Here is a 15,622-nt window from a genome sequence, read left to right as displayed (position 1 = left end):
GGAAAATACAATTAAACCAATTATATCTCTAATTATACTTTTTTAACAGCCATAAGAAAGATGTTGGGAGGCCTAATACATGAATGCCTTCAACTTTTTGTAACATCCTTTACTTTAAGTTACTCAGCTCTGAAGTAGACAAACTTTCAATTAAATAGTAATAGTACAGTATGTCAAAGCAAGTTTACTACTGTTCACTTCAACATTTACATCCTCAGAACCAACCTTTACCTTCCTTAATGTGAAAGAACAAATCACAAAGAGTTAAAGTTAGTCTACTTACCTTTTAGTCTGTCTTTTAAGGCACTGTTCTTTATTTTCTCACGGATATAAGGTGCTTTACAAGTATCAACAGTAACCTGCTATATATTAATGGTTTGTATCATTTTATTTTGTCAAATCTGGAATGTAATTCCCTGTGTGGCATCTTATTTCTTTTTTTAAAATTATATATTGGGTAACTTTATTATTTTTTTTAATGTTACATTAAAAAAATATGAGGTCCCCATATACCCCTCACCCCCCTCTCCCCACTCCTCCCCCTATAAGCATCTTATTTCTAATGTAGAAAAAATAACTTATCAAGCACAAAAGTTTTCTCTAAAGATACAGTTTAGTGCTATTAAATTCATACGTTTATTCCGTTTTTAAAATGATAGCCAAAATTCCACTTGATTAATGCTCATTTGGCATTTGGCACATTCTTCTCAGTTCTGGTCGCTAAACTATATCCTGAATTAGGATGAAAGTAATACAGCATTCAAGTTTTAAAATGATTAAATTTAAACTGCCAAAAGATCATGAGCTTGTCTGTGAAGGACAGACAATATTTTCCATCACTTACAAAAAGTTACATTTGGTATGTCAAGAAAAGAGACATACCACAGCGGTAGCCATTCAAAATAAAAGAAGACAGCCATAGGATTCGGGCAGAAGATATTAAATATTTCCAATGAGCAAAATGAATGAACTGATTTTTCAAGGACGATGCTCCAAATTATCCTACATGTATCCTTTGGAAATTTAAAGATCCTGGAATACTGTCTTTCTTGTGGGACATCTTGAAAGTTAATATTTTGGTTTCAGTGAATTACACGAATGAACTGCCAGTCTCTGCTTCTTTAATGGTGTTTTACAGAGTGTGGTAATTTCATTCTTTAGATATGCGGAATTTATAAAGAAAGAAAATTACAGTCTGAACATCCAAGACAAGGACAATTCCTCCAATGAAACTGGCTGCATCAAAGGTAGACTTCGTGCAGGTTGTGAGGTTGGAGTCACAGTGGTATTTGTTGTACCTGATGTAGGGACTGTGGGGGAAGCTGTAGTACAGGAAGGCAAAGTTGTGATTTTAGCTGTAGAATTGGTTGGCAGGGGAATGGCAGTAGGAGCAGAACAGAACTCTGTGCCATTCATCACATGGCAATCACTAACTGTTGAATTACAGGAACAGTAGCTCTTATCTTCTTTACGTTCTATCCAGAAGCAAGCAGTATTAGCAGTGCTAGCATTAACACAGGATAAGCAGTTGTGGCTTTCACAGGTTCCTGGTGCTGGAGCGGTGGCTGGAGTAGTGGCCGGAGTGGGGGTCGTCGCGGACGTCAGGGTTTTGTTGGTGGGGGGCAGTAAAGCGGGTTTAATCGTGGCTGGACTGGCTCTGGTGTTCTGAGCCGTGGCCAGCACACACAGCGCCGCCCGCGGAGTGGCGGCCCAAAGCAGCGACCACAGAGCCCCGAGGCCGCGTCCTCGGCGCTGGTGCTCCCGAGAAAGTTGTGGCGAACACCGCTTCCTCCATCCCCTGCCCCATAACGCTTTATATATGAAGAAGAAAGCAAACAAAAAGCTCACTAGCGATGTAGGGTTGAATTTTATCTTTTGGGTTGTAGTTTAGTGGTTAAATAGAGGCACAGTCAACATTGGTTTTAATCTGTTGGACAGTTGAGCAGACTTCTGTATGTCTCAAGTAATGTGGGAATTATGTCAAAATCCCATCTCATGGGGTTTTTATTAAATTTGAGGTAAAATTCACATAACATAAAATTCACCATTTTAACTGGTTTTAAATGTAAAATTCTGACTTTTGATACACTTGCAGTGTTGCTATGTGGAAGGACACAGGGATTACCAGCAGCAGATTTTGGGAAGAAAGCATGTCTGGTGGTGCCTTGATTTGGTCATTTCATGTTCTCGCAACTGTAAGCTTTTACCTGAATAAATTTCCCCTTATAAAATCCAACCCACTTCTGGTATTTTGCATCAACAGCCCTGTGACAAACTAAGATACCATACTACTGAATATTAAGTACTATCCTGTGGTTTAGACCTGCATTTCCACAACTAATAGTGATATTGAGCATCTTTTTCATGTATTTATTTTCTATTTGTATATCTTCTTTAAAGAAATAAGTATTCAAGGTTGTTGCCAGTTTTAAATTGGGTTCTTTGTCTTCTTGCTGTGGGATCATAGTAAAGTGCTAATGTATCTATTATATCCAGTGTAAGGATATTAGATCCTTATCGGATATATGATGTGCAAATATTTTCTTCCATTTTGTAGGGTGTCTTTTCACTTCATTGAGAGTGTTCTTTGATGCACAAAACTTAATTTTAATGAAGTACAATTTATCTATATCTTACTTGATTCTTCGTGATTTTGAATTCATTACCTAATACAAAGTAATGAATATAAGTAATGAATATTTACCCTTATGTTTTCTTCTAAGAGTTTTATAGTTTTAGCTTACATTAAGGTCTTTGATCCATTTTGAGTTAATTTTGGATCCAACTTCATTCTTTAGCATAGACTTACCAGTTTTCCCAGCATTATTTGTTAAAAGACTATTCTTTTTCCCTATTGAATGATCTTGGAATGCTTATCAAGAATCCACTGAGTATAGATATAGGGGCTTATTTATGGACTCTCAATTCTATTCCACTAGTCAATATTTCTGTTCTTATGCTTGGACCGCATGGTTTGATTACTGTGGCTTTGTAGTTAAGTTTTGAAATTGGGAAGTGTGAGTCCTCCAAATTTGTTCAATTTCCAGATTGTTTTGGCTCTTCTGGATCTCTTGCAAATCCATATTAATTTTAGAATAAGCTAATCCATTTCTGCAAAAAAAAGTTATTGGAATTTCAGCAGGGGCTTCATTGAATCTGTGAATTGGTTTTGCAAGTTTTGGCGTCTCAACAATATTAAGTCTTTCAGTCAGTGAACCCTGGAATCTTTCATTTTATTTAGGTCTTCTTTCAATTCTTTACCATTGTTTTATAGTTTTGTTCAAGTCTTGCACCTCCTTGATTCAATTTATTTTCTAAGTGTTTCCCAGGTTTTCATAGTATTGCACATGAAATTTTTTTTGTTATTGTTGGTAAACATTTTTATTGTTTTTGTTTAGCCTGGAAACCTAGTGAATTCTTTCTTTATATTTAAAATTTTAAGACTGATCAGGTTTCCATAGGTTTATGGCTAAACAAACCGGTATATACACATTGGATATGCAATAAAAAAATTAGCTATTGATAAATATAATAACTTGGATTAATCTACAGGGACTTATGCTGAGTAAAAAAAAGAGAGTCATCAAAGTTTATATACTATGATTCCATTTATGCAACATCTTAATAAATGGCAATAATTTAGGAGTAGAGAACACCAGATCAGTTATTTTCCAGGGTTTAGGGATGGGGGGCAGGGCATAGGGGTAGAAGGAAGTTCAGAGTAGTTATAAAAGGGCACCTCAATACAAGGGATTCATGTGGTGATGGGGTTCTTCAGTATTTGGCTGTGGTGCTGGATACACAAATCTACAGTGTGATAAAATTGTTGTAAAACAACATATATTTGGGGGAGCGGGTGAACATGGAAGATTGTCAGGTACATGGTAGAAACTATAATGTTGAGAAAACTCTTTAGAAAATATCATAAGGAAGAGTTACTTGTTTAATGTGTTTGATGGGGGCATCTGGTAAAGGGTGCACCTAGGGCAGACTTCTAGGGAGTGTGTGAGCACTCATCTTGTCATATTGGATTATATCAGTGGGTGGAGACACATACAATGTGTGGGAAAATGTTGTACCCCCATCCTGGGGAGGCCTGATATTCTCAAAGACAGGAGATGGTGTCTCTTGAGAGCATGAGTGGCTCCCAATGGGGGAAAACAGACTAGAGTGTCAAACCCTCAACATTGTTGTATATATCTACGATGATTGGTTGTCACTGTGGGCCTTGAGGGGAGAGGGAGAGAGGAATAGAATAGATGAAAGAGGGAGTTAGTGGGGGGCAATGGAAGTATGCCACAAGATGGTGGAATGATGGATATGTCATGCTAAATTTCACCAAAAATTTATAAAAGTGTGCAGTCTAAAATGTAAACCATAATGTAATAAAAAATTTAGAAAAGTATACAGTCTAAAATATAAACCATAATGTAAGCCATAATAGAACCATGGTTAGTAGTTATGTTTCAATATCTATACGTCAGCTGTAGCAAATATTACATGCGGATGTAAAAATTCACTGTTGGGGAAGGGGTAAAGGGTTTGATGTTGGGTATGTGGAAGTCCCCTATACTATATATGTGACTTTATTGTGATCTAAAACTTTTTAGAAGATAAAATTAAAAAAAAAAAAAAAAGAGATGCAGACACTGAGGAAGGAATGGAAGAGATTGCCTTGTCACTGTACATGCAGGGCAACACCTATTACTGTTATGAAAGGCAAAAGGTCAAAAATAAAGTTTTATGATATTTTTCATTTTTTAATACCCCAATTTATTTTTTACTTCATTTTAGTTTTTCTAAATTAGTATGTATTCTATTTCTAATCTTTAAACCTATCATTACTATTTCATTTTCCTACTACTTGAATTTGGCAATATATTGGACTTCATTTTTGAAGAAATCTTGGATCACAGAGGGGTTCAACTATGGCAGGGGAGAAGCACTGGTGTGGGGTGTCATTGATTGGGGATGCATGGGTGGGAGAGAGTTCTCCAGGGCATACATACAGGGCATATAGATATGTTTGGATGTTCGTTGGATATTGTGATAGTGGATAGAGTTATACATGACAACTAAGGGAGTGCCAAGTTCCTATCTGGGGGAGCTCTGTCACATTTCCCAGTGGAACAGCAACAACCCCCCAAGTGCAAGGGCAAAGACCAGTGAAGAAGGATGGTCCATTGATGGCCCCTTGATACTGTTGCCTATGCTTATGAGCCTGTGTGTTTGAAATTTCAAGTAGGCCTGGATTTGCAGGGTGCCTAAGAGTTACCTCCTGAGAGCCTCCATGTTGCTCAAATGTGTCCACTCTCTAAGCCAAACTCAGCATGTAAATGCATTACCTTTCCCCCAGTGTGGGACATGACTCCCGGGGATGAGCCTCCCTGGCACCAAGGGATTACTACCATCAGCAGCTGGTGATGCAACTAGAAAAAGACCTTGAATTAAAAGGGGAAATGGTAAAGACAAATGAGTTTATATGGCTAAGAGACTTAAAAATGAGTCAGGAGATCATCAGAAGGTCATGCTTATGATTGTCTCAGCAGGATGTCAGAGGCAGCCAAAGTAGATATAACCCCAGGTACTTGTGCTCCTGAGGGCTACAGAGACACACAGGTTCTATGGTCATCACAGATGGCTCTGGAGCTCATTGCCTTGCCAGTGGGCCTTACTTTGGATTTTATGCTCCTGATTGTGATGGAGTTGGACTCAGATTTTTGGGATTTGGAGTTGTCCTAAATGATATTGCAGAGACAGATGCTGGACATTATATGTCCTGCCATAACCCACTGAAAGTACTGGGGAAGAGTGCAAACTGCAATGTAAAATATAATCCATGCACTTCAGCAGTGCTCCAAAATGTATTCACCAAATGCAATGAATGTGCCACAATGATGAAAGAAGTTGCTGATGTGGGAGGACTGGGGCAGTGGGGAATGGGGTATATGGGAAACTCTTACATTTTTTAATGTAACATTTTTGTGATCTATGTATTTTCAAAAAAGAAAACAGTAAAAAAATTAAACAAACAAACAAACATGAGGCTCCCATATACCCCACTTCCCACCCCACCCCTGCTCCTCCCACATCAACATTCCCTTTCATCAGTAAAGCACATTCATTGCATTTGGTGAATGCACGCTGGAGCACTGCCACACCGAATGGACCATAATTTACATTGTAGTTCACAGTCTCTCCCAGTTCATCCAGTGAGTTATGGCAGGGTATACAATGTCCTGGCATATGTCCCTGCAATATCATTCAGGACAACTCCAAGTCCCAAAAATGCCCCCACATCACATCTCTTCTTCCTTCTCCCTGCACTCAGCAACTACTGTGACCACTTTCTCCACATCAATGCTACAGTTTTTCCATTACTCGTCATTATAGTTCTATAGTAGAATACCAGTAAGTCCACTCTAATCCATATTTTATTCCTCCATCCTGTGGACCCTGGGATGGTGATGTCCACATCACCTCTATATTGAGAGGGAGATTAGATCCCACATAGTTGATGGATAAGATTCTCCTGCTTACAGTTGTAGGTACTCTCGATTCCCTGGTGTGGTGGTTGACCATCTTCATCTCTTACGTTTTTTAATGTAACATTTTATGTAACCTATTTATCTTTTTAAAAAAAGACAATAAAAATAAAATAAAAGACAAAAACCACAACATATACACACAAACATATGAGTAGAAATAAAATTAGAGTAGTTGGCATAAAATCTGTAGATTTTATTAATATCAATACCCTGGTTGTGATATTGTTAGTTTTACAGTATGCTACTATATGGCAAAACTGGGTAAATGATACATGGGATCTTTCTGTATTATTTCTTTTTATTAATAGACCATGTTTTTTTTTTTCTTTATTTTAAAAGAAGCTTAGATTATATAAATGTTACATAGAGAATATAGGGGATTCCCTTATGAGAGTGGGGTTAGATCTTATGGGACAAATGGGTGAAACTGTCTTGCTTGCAGTTGTAGATTCTCTGTTTTTGGAGATGGGTGTTGCTCATCACCATTCTTTTATTTTTTGTCCTGGGTAACTTTGACGAACTGGAGAGTAGGTGTTGGCTGCATCTCTGTTGAGATTCAGGGCTCAGCCAGCATATGAACAGATGGAAGATTTAAGTCTTTGGGACAAATATTTAATGGGAATAGTCTAACTATAGGCTCAAATAAAATGGACAGAAGAACCATGTGTATAAAAATTATAAATGAGTCTAATTCTGATAAATTGGGGAGATAGGTTATTATATATTACAAGGTAAGACCCACTGAAGCAGTGCTGAATTTTGGGGGTTGTCTTCCCTGCCTATAGATCACACTAGAGCCTTCAGGAAGTCCTCTGCTTAAGGTAAGGTTGGTATTTTAGTAAGGATTGCATTTAATCTGTGCATCAGTTTGGCAAGTATTGCCATTTAAACCATATTGTCTTCCAGTCAGTGAATATGGGAATCTTTCCTTTTATTTAGGTCTTCTTTAAATTCTTTAATGTTGTTTCATAATTTTGTACAAATCTCACACTTTCTTGATTAAATTTATTTTCTAAGTGTTTTCCAGTTTTTCATCCAATTTTACATGCAATTTATTCTTTATTGCCTTTTTGGATTGCTCATTGTTATTGGATAGATATACAACGGATTTTTTGTATGTTGATTTTATATCCTGCAACTTTGTTGCATTTCTTGATTAGATCTAATAGTTTTTTTTAATGTGTCTGAGTATTTATTATTTTTTTTTCTTATTCTCCTTCCCCCTCCCCCCATTGTCTGCTCTCTGTGTCTATTCACTGTGTGTTCTTCTGTCTCTATTGTATTTTCATTAGGTGGCTCTGGGAACCCATTCTGGAACCTTCCGGAATGGGAGAGAGGCGACAGTTCTCTTGCTCCACCTCAGTTCCCTAGTTCATTGCATCTCATATTGTCTCTTCTGTGTGTCTCTCTCTTTTTTTTTTAAAGATTTATTTTTTATTTATTTCTCTCCCCTTCCCTCCCTCTCCCCCCCCCCCCCCCCCAGTTGTCTGCTCTCTGTGTCCATTCAATGTGTGTTCCTCTGTGACTGCTTCTATGCTTATCAGCTGCACCGGGAATCTGTGTTTCTTTTTGTTGCATCATCTTGCTGCATCAGCTCCATGTGGGCAGCACCACTCCTGGGAGGTCTGTGCTCCTGTGCTGGGCTGCACTCCTTGTGCAGGGCCACTCCTTGCACGGGGGGCACTCCATGTGGGCCAGCTTGCCACATGGGCCATGAGGCCCTGGGTTTTGAACTCTGGACCTTCTATATGGTAGGTGGAAGCTCTATCCATTGAGTCATATCTGCTTCCCCTAATAGTTTTTTGGTGGCTTCTTTAGGATTTTCTATATATAAGAGCATGCCATGTGCAAGTAGAGAAAGCTTTACCTTTTCCTTTTCAATTCAAATGTCCTTTATTTCTTTTCCTTGCCTATTTTCTCCAGATAGAATTTCCAGTACAATGTTAAATAGACGTGTTATGAGGAGACATCCTTGTCTTATTCTGATCTTAGGTGGAAATCTTTCAGTTTGACATCACTGAGTATAGTGTTTGCTGTATTTTGTTCATAGATGTCCTTTATCAGGTTGAGGAAGTTCCCTTTTATTTCCTAGTTTATGGAATGTTTTTTATCAAGAAACTTTTGGAATGGATCAAATGCTGTGTTTTCATCAAATGATATCATCATGTGGTCTTTCATTTATTAATATGTTATGCTATATATATATATATTTTAAAGATTTATTTTACTTATTTCTCTCCCCTTCCCTCCCCCACCCCAATTGTCTGTTCTCTGTGTCCATCCGCTGCGCGCTCCTCTTTTTGTCCGCTTCTATTGTTGTCAGCGGCACGGGAATCTGTGTCTCCTCCTGCTGTGTCATCCCGCTGTGCCAGCTCCCCGCATGTGTTGTGCCATTCCTGGGCAGGCTGCTCTTTCTTTCGCACTGGGCGGCTCTCCTTATGGGGTGCACCCCCTGCATGTGGGGGGCACCCCTGCACGGCACAGCACCCCCTGCGCACATCAGCACTGCATGTGGGCCAGCTCCACGCGGGTCAAGGAGGCCTGGGGCTTGAACTGTGGACCCCCCATGTGGTAGATGGATGCCCCATCCACTGGGCCAAGTCCGCTTCCCTGTTATGCTATATTGATTTTCGCATGTTCAATCATACTGCATCCCTGGAATAAATTTCATGGTCTATAATCTTATTTGCTAGAAATTTTCTAAAGTTTTTAAAAAAATTTCTATCCCCTTCACTGCCCCTCCCCTCCAGTTGTCTGCTTTGTGTGTCCATTCACTGTGTGTTCTTCTGTTTCTGCTTGTATTCTTTCAGCAGCACCGGCAATCTGTGTCTCTCTTTTGTTGCATCATCTTGCTGCATCAGCTCTCCATGTGTGTGGTGCCACTCCTGGGCAGGGTGTACTTTTCTTGTGTGGGGCAGCAGTCCTTACCGGGTGCACTCCTTGTACATAGGGCTCCCCTATGCTGGGGACACCCTTGCGTGGCATGGCACTCCATGTGCACATCAGCCCTACGCGTGGGCCAGCTCACCACATGAGTCAGGAGGCCCTGGGTTTGAACCCTGGACCTCCCATGTGGTAGGTGGATGCTCTTTCAGTTGAGCCAAATCTGCTTCCCTGAAGATTTTATATCTATATTCATAGGGGATATTGGTCTATAGTTTTCTTTGTTGTGATGTCTTTGTGTGCCTTCCCTTTCAGGCTAAGGTTGACCTCATAGAATGAATTAAAATGTATTCCTGCCTCTTCTAATTTTCCAAAGATATTGAAAGGGATTGGTGTTAATTTTTCCTTAAATGTTTGGTAGAATTCACCAGAGAAACGATTAGGCTTTCTAATTTTTTTTTGAGTCAATTTTGGTACATTGTGTATTTCTCTGAATTTTTGTATTTCATCTATGTTATCAAATTTTTTTGCCTGCAATTTGGAATGATATTCTCTTTTATATTTCTGATGTCAGTATAATGTCTTTTTTCATTTTTAGTTTATTAATTTCAGTCATCTATTTTTTTCTTGGTCAGTCTAGGTAAAGTTTTGTCAGTTTTATTGTTATTTTCAAAGAATCCACTTCTGGTTACATTGATCCACTCTGTATTGTTTTTCTGTTCTATATTTTGTTTATCTCTGCTCTTATCTTTAATTATTTCTTTACTTCTCCTTGCTTTGGGTTTAGTTCGCTCTTCTCTGTAGATATTTACAGTGAACTCCTTTTTGCTGCATGCATAAGTTTTAGCATGTTGTATTTTCATTTTCATTCATCTCAAAATAATTTTGCTAAGTCTTTATTGTTTCTTGTGTATGGCCACTGAATCCACTGTTTGTTAGGTTAATAGTCAGCTAGTTATTCAACAGAGATGCCCATAAACGCCTGAAATCAAAATAAAATAAAAAAACAGCCTCCCAATCTTTACAGATGGGTTCTGTATTAGTTTACTAATGGCTGCCAAGGTGAGAAATCAGCAGTTAATCTTATGGAGCTTCTCTTGTATGTGATGGACTTCTTTTCTTTGGTGGCTTTTGGTCTTCTCTCTTTCTCATGAACATTGGACAATTTGACAAGTATATACCTTGGAGTAGGCCTGCTAGGATTTGTGCTGTTTGGGGTGCACTGCACTTCCTGAAAATGTACACTCATGTCCCTCAATAGGGTTGGGAAATTTTCAGTCATTATTTCCTCCAACACACCTTCTGTCCCCTTTCCCTTCTCTTCTTCCTCTGGGATGCCTATAATGCATATTTGTGCCTTTCATGTTGTTATTAAAATCTCTAAGTCCCTGATGGATTTTTTTCTTTTTATCTATCTGTTCTTTGTCTGCTTGACTTCAGCTGTATTGTCTTTCATATTGCTGATTCTTTCCTCTGCCTGTTCAAATCTGCTGTTATGTGCTTCCAGTGTATTTTTGATTTCTTGCATTGTGTCATTAATCACCATCAGATCTGTAATCTTTTTATGTATGCAACTGGAGAATGACCTTGACCAAAAGGGAGAAAAGGTAAAGACAAATGAGTTTATGTGGCTAAGAAACTTCAAAGTGAGTTGGGAAGTCATTCCAGAGGTAACACTTATGCACATCTCAGCAGATCTTGTTGACTGCCAAAGTAAATACTACTTCAAACAGCAGGGCTCCTGAGGGCTCTGGAGACATCCAGAAACTATAGTCATGGCACACAGCTCACAAGTTTGGTGCCTTGCCAGTGGGCCTGCGTTGGAAGTTATGCTCCCCAGTGTGACAGAGTTGGACTCAGTTGTGGTTTCCCTACACTGGGTTCTTCTGAGCCTTCTGTTTGCATCTTTAATTAGTATTAGAGCTGATAGGTGTACATCCAAGAGACTTAAGTCTTTGGGCTGTCTATGTACCAGCTGTGCCCTGAATGTCAGTGGAGTTGTAACACCTGCTCTCCAGTTCATTGGACTTACCCAGGACAACTAACAAGGAGATGATGATGGACAATGATCAGCCCAAGGAGCCAAAAGAGTCTACAATTGCAAGCAAGAGAGTCCCATCCATCTGCCCTATGGGATCAAAGTCCCCTCTCATAGGTAGAGTGCGCATCACCGTCCCAGAATCCTCAGGATTGAGGAATGAACTTTGGACCAAAGTAGACTTGCTGGTATTCTACTGTAGACTTACTGTGACTCTTACAAGGTAAGAACTTATATCATTGATGTGGAGGCAGTGGCCACTGGAGGTTCTGATGGGAGGGAGAGAGAACAGGTGTAATATGGGGGCATTTTCAGGACTTGGGAATTGTCCTGAATGACATTGCAATGACAGATACAGGCCATTGCATCTTTTGCCATAACCTGCAAGATTGGGCAGGAGAGAGTTTAAACTACAATGTAAACTATAATCCAGGCTTACTGGCAATGCACCAGAATGTGTTCACCAACTGTAATGAATGTACCACACTAATGAAGGATGTTGTTGATGTGGGAAAATGTGGGAGATGTAAGAAGTGGGGCATATGGGAATTCCCTTTATTTTTTATGTAACATTTATGTAATCTAAGTGTTTTAAAAAAAATAAAAAATATATTTAAAAAATTAAAAAAAAAAGAAAAGGTTGCCAAGGAACTATACCAAAAGTGGATTTGCTTTTACAGTGGGGGGTTATTAGTTTAAAAGCTTACAGTTTTGAGGTTGGTAAAAATGTCCAATTCAGCTGTTCATCAGGTGATACTTTTCTCCCTGAGGACCAGCTGTTTGTGGTCCTGGATTCCTCTATCATCAGCAAGGCATGGGAAGGCACATGGTGGTATCTACAAGTCTCTCTCTTCTCCTCTGGACTGTATTGCTTTCTGCTCCATCTTGGTTTCCTCTCAGCTGCTGGGTATTTCTCTTTGTCTCTATAGTCTTTTAGAGGCTTACTCCAGTAAGAGAATTAGACTCTGTATGGGCTATGCCTTACTGGAGTGATCTAACCAAAAGACCCTCAACGGGCTCTAATCTAATAAAAAGTTCATGCCAGAGCAATCAATGGACCAGTTTAAGAACTACCACAGGTTCTACATGGGTACTGGGACACACCTTCAACCCTCAATCAGGTGGTTTACAACTCTGCCTTAACTTCCTTTTTTTTTTAAAAATATTTATTTATTTCTCTCCCCTTCTGCCCTGCCCTGCCCCGCCCCGCCCCTGTTGTCTGTTCTCTGTATCTATTTGCTGCGTCGTCTTCTTTATCCGCTTCTGTTGTTGTCAGCAGCACAGGAATTTGTGTTTCTTTTTGTTGTGTCATCTTGTTGTGTCGGCTCTCCGTGTGGGTGGTGCCATTCTTAGGCAGGCTGCACTTTCTTTCGCGCTGGGTGGCTCTCCTTATGGGATGCACTCCTTGTGCATGGGGCTCCCCTATGCGGGGGACACCCCTGCCTGGCAGGGCATTCCTTGTGCGCATCAGCACTGTGCATGGGCCAGCTCCACATGGATCAAGGAGGCCCAGGGTTTGAACCGCGGACTTCCCATGTGGTAGACAGATGCCCTAACCACTGGGCCAAGTCTGCTTCCCTGAATTAACTTTCATTTCCCACTTTCAAAGAGCCTGAAGGTCAGCCCTAATGAGAGCTTAGGGCATCTCAGATTTTTCTGAGCAAGTACCTCATCCTGGGTATAAGCTTGGCCTTCTAGATTCCTAGAAATATGTGACTAGTTTTCAAAATCCTTATTCTCCAGAGCATCATTCCCCAGTCTTTCCCCCAAACCTCTTCAGATAGTCTATTGTTTTGTCCCAACTGTTATCCTGTTCCACAGGCAGCAGTGACTAATACATTTACCTTTAATTATTTTTGACAAACACCCCCATGGTACCCCCTTCAGCCCTGGGAGTGTTCCTGTTCATCTGAAATAAAGGCAAGCTCTTTGATCAGGTCCTTCAGAAGCCACCATACAGGTGTAGAAAAAACCCACAATTCTTTGAGAATAAGGTTCCACTTGTTCCTTCTGGAATTAGCTCCCTATACTGGAAATGCGGTCTGTTGTCTTCAAGGCCTCTGCCTAGCTGGGCAGTGGGATTTGCTAAAGTCTGCCAATATATAAGAAATGAGGTGGCTTTTATAATGGGAATTTATTAGGGTAAAATCCTACGTTTTTGAGTCTGTGAAATGTCCAAATCAAGGCATCATCAAAGATTCTGTCTCACTAAAGGTTGACTGCTGTTGATCCTGGGCTCCTGCCGTGTAGTAAGACAAAATCAGTCTCTGCCTTCTCCAAGTCACATTCTCCCTGAGCTAAGCTGTAGGCGATCAAGCACTTGGCAGGGCTGGTCTCTTCAGCTTTGAGCTGCTCTGATGCCTAGCCTCTCAGGGGACCACCTTTTTTTTTTTTTTTAAAGATACACAGATCACAAAAAATGTTACATTAAAAAATATGAGGTTCCCATATACCCCCAGTCCCCCCCACTTCTCCCACATAAACAACCTCTTTCATCAGTGTAGCACATTCATTGCATTTGATGAATACATTTTGGAGCACTGCTACACAGCATGGATTACAGTTTATGTTGTATTTTACACTCTCTCTAAGTCCATTTACTGGTTATGGCAGAATATATAATGTCTTGAATCTGTCCCTGTAATATCATTCAGGACAACTCCAAGTGCATCTTTTGTGCCCCTGTGCTTCCCTGATTCCAGCTTCTGGCCTATTTCTCAGGATTTCTCTGTCTTCTGTAGCTGCTGGTGATCCTGGAGTCCTTCTTTATTGGCAGGGTAAAACTGCAGCTTTCTTTCTCTGCCCTCTCTTCTGTAAAAGTATTAAGACACCCTTAGTATCACATCTAATCAACGGCCTTTAACTGAAGTGTTCTAATAAAAAGTGATATAATCTAAAGGTCCCACACACAATAGGTTTCCAGGCACAGGAATCAGTTAGCTTAAGAACATAACTTTCTGGGTTCCACAAAGTTTCAAACCAGGACATGTGCCATGAGGTCAGGGAAAGTGACATGGCAGTTAGACCTGTACATTTAATGTAATCATTGAAATGCTTAGATTTATGTCTAGTCTTATATTATTTATTTTCTCTTTCCTCTGTTTTTGTTCCTGGCTTCCTTTGGGTTATTTGTAATTTTTTGGTATTTTTTGAATTCTATTTTATTGTGATTTTGTATAATTTTTTTAGTTGTGCTAGGGATTAAAAATACAATCTTAAATTGTCTCAGTCTATTTAGAATCAATATTTTATCACTTTTGTTGGAATGTAGAATTTTTACCATCATTTAGGTCACCCTTTGTTATTAGTTTTCTTATGTATCTTTCTTTACTAAAAACTCTATCAGACCACATCATATTCTTTGCTTAAGGAACTCAGTGAGAGAATAATCTGTTATATTCATCCAGATATTTTCCATTTCTGTGACTCCTTCTTCATTCCTAATATTCAAAGTTTGCTTCTGGTGTTATTTCTCCTCTGTTTGAAGATCTTTCTCTAGTAATTTTTTTTCATATATACCTACAAGCTATACATTCTCTTACTTTTCCTTATTTCTGAATATCTTTATTTCTCACCTTCATTTCAGAAGGATATCTTTGAGAAGGGCCAATTCTAGGCTGACAGTTCCTTTTTGTCAGCATTTTACAAATGTTTACCACTTCCTTCTGGCCTCCATACTTTCAGACGACAATTCTATTGTTATTTGAATCTCTGTTCCCCGATAAGTAAAAGGTTCTTTTTCTCTGGCTTCTCTCAGAGGTTGTATGTAGTTTTTATAAGTAAAATTGTGATGTTTCTAGACATAGATTTTAGGGGGATCTTGCTTGGGGTTTTCTCACCTTGGATCTCTAGTTTTGTATCTTTTGCCACATTTGTGAAATTCTCAACCATTATTTCTTAAAATATTTTAGAGTGCCAAATAATTTCTCCTATCCTCTGGGATTCTGAGGAGTTGAATGTTAGGCTTTTTGTTATTATACCACATTTTCCTAAGGCTCTATTCATCATTTCAATCATTTTTCCTGTTTTGTTCATATTGTATAATTTCTCCTGATCTTCCTTCAAATTCACTGTGTCTTTCCTCTGTTATTCTGTATTCTGCTATTGAGTCCATCTAGTGAATGCTTTATTTTTGGTGTGGTAACTTTCAGTT

General features: G+C 39.2%; 1 pseudogene; it reads right to left on the bottom strand.

Moving 5' to 3' along the window:
- Positions 1–387: 387 nt before the first annotated feature.
- LOC111759309 (sialomucin core protein 24 pseudogene) lies at positions 388–15,360 on the bottom strand (annotated as a pseudogene).
- Positions 15,361–15,622: the final 262 nt, after the last annotated feature.

The sequence above is a fragment of the Dasypus novemcinctus genome, chromosome 23, assembly GCF_030445035.2.
Source record: "Dasypus novemcinctus isolate mDasNov1 chromosome 23, mDasNov1.1.hap2, whole genome shotgun sequence".
NCBI classification, from domain to species: Eukaryota; Metazoa; Chordata; class Mammalia; order Cingulata; family Dasypodidae; genus Dasypus; species Dasypus novemcinctus.
The sequence above is the reverse complement of the archived record's forward strand: the minus strand, read 5'-3'. Positions and strand labels throughout refer to the sequence as shown.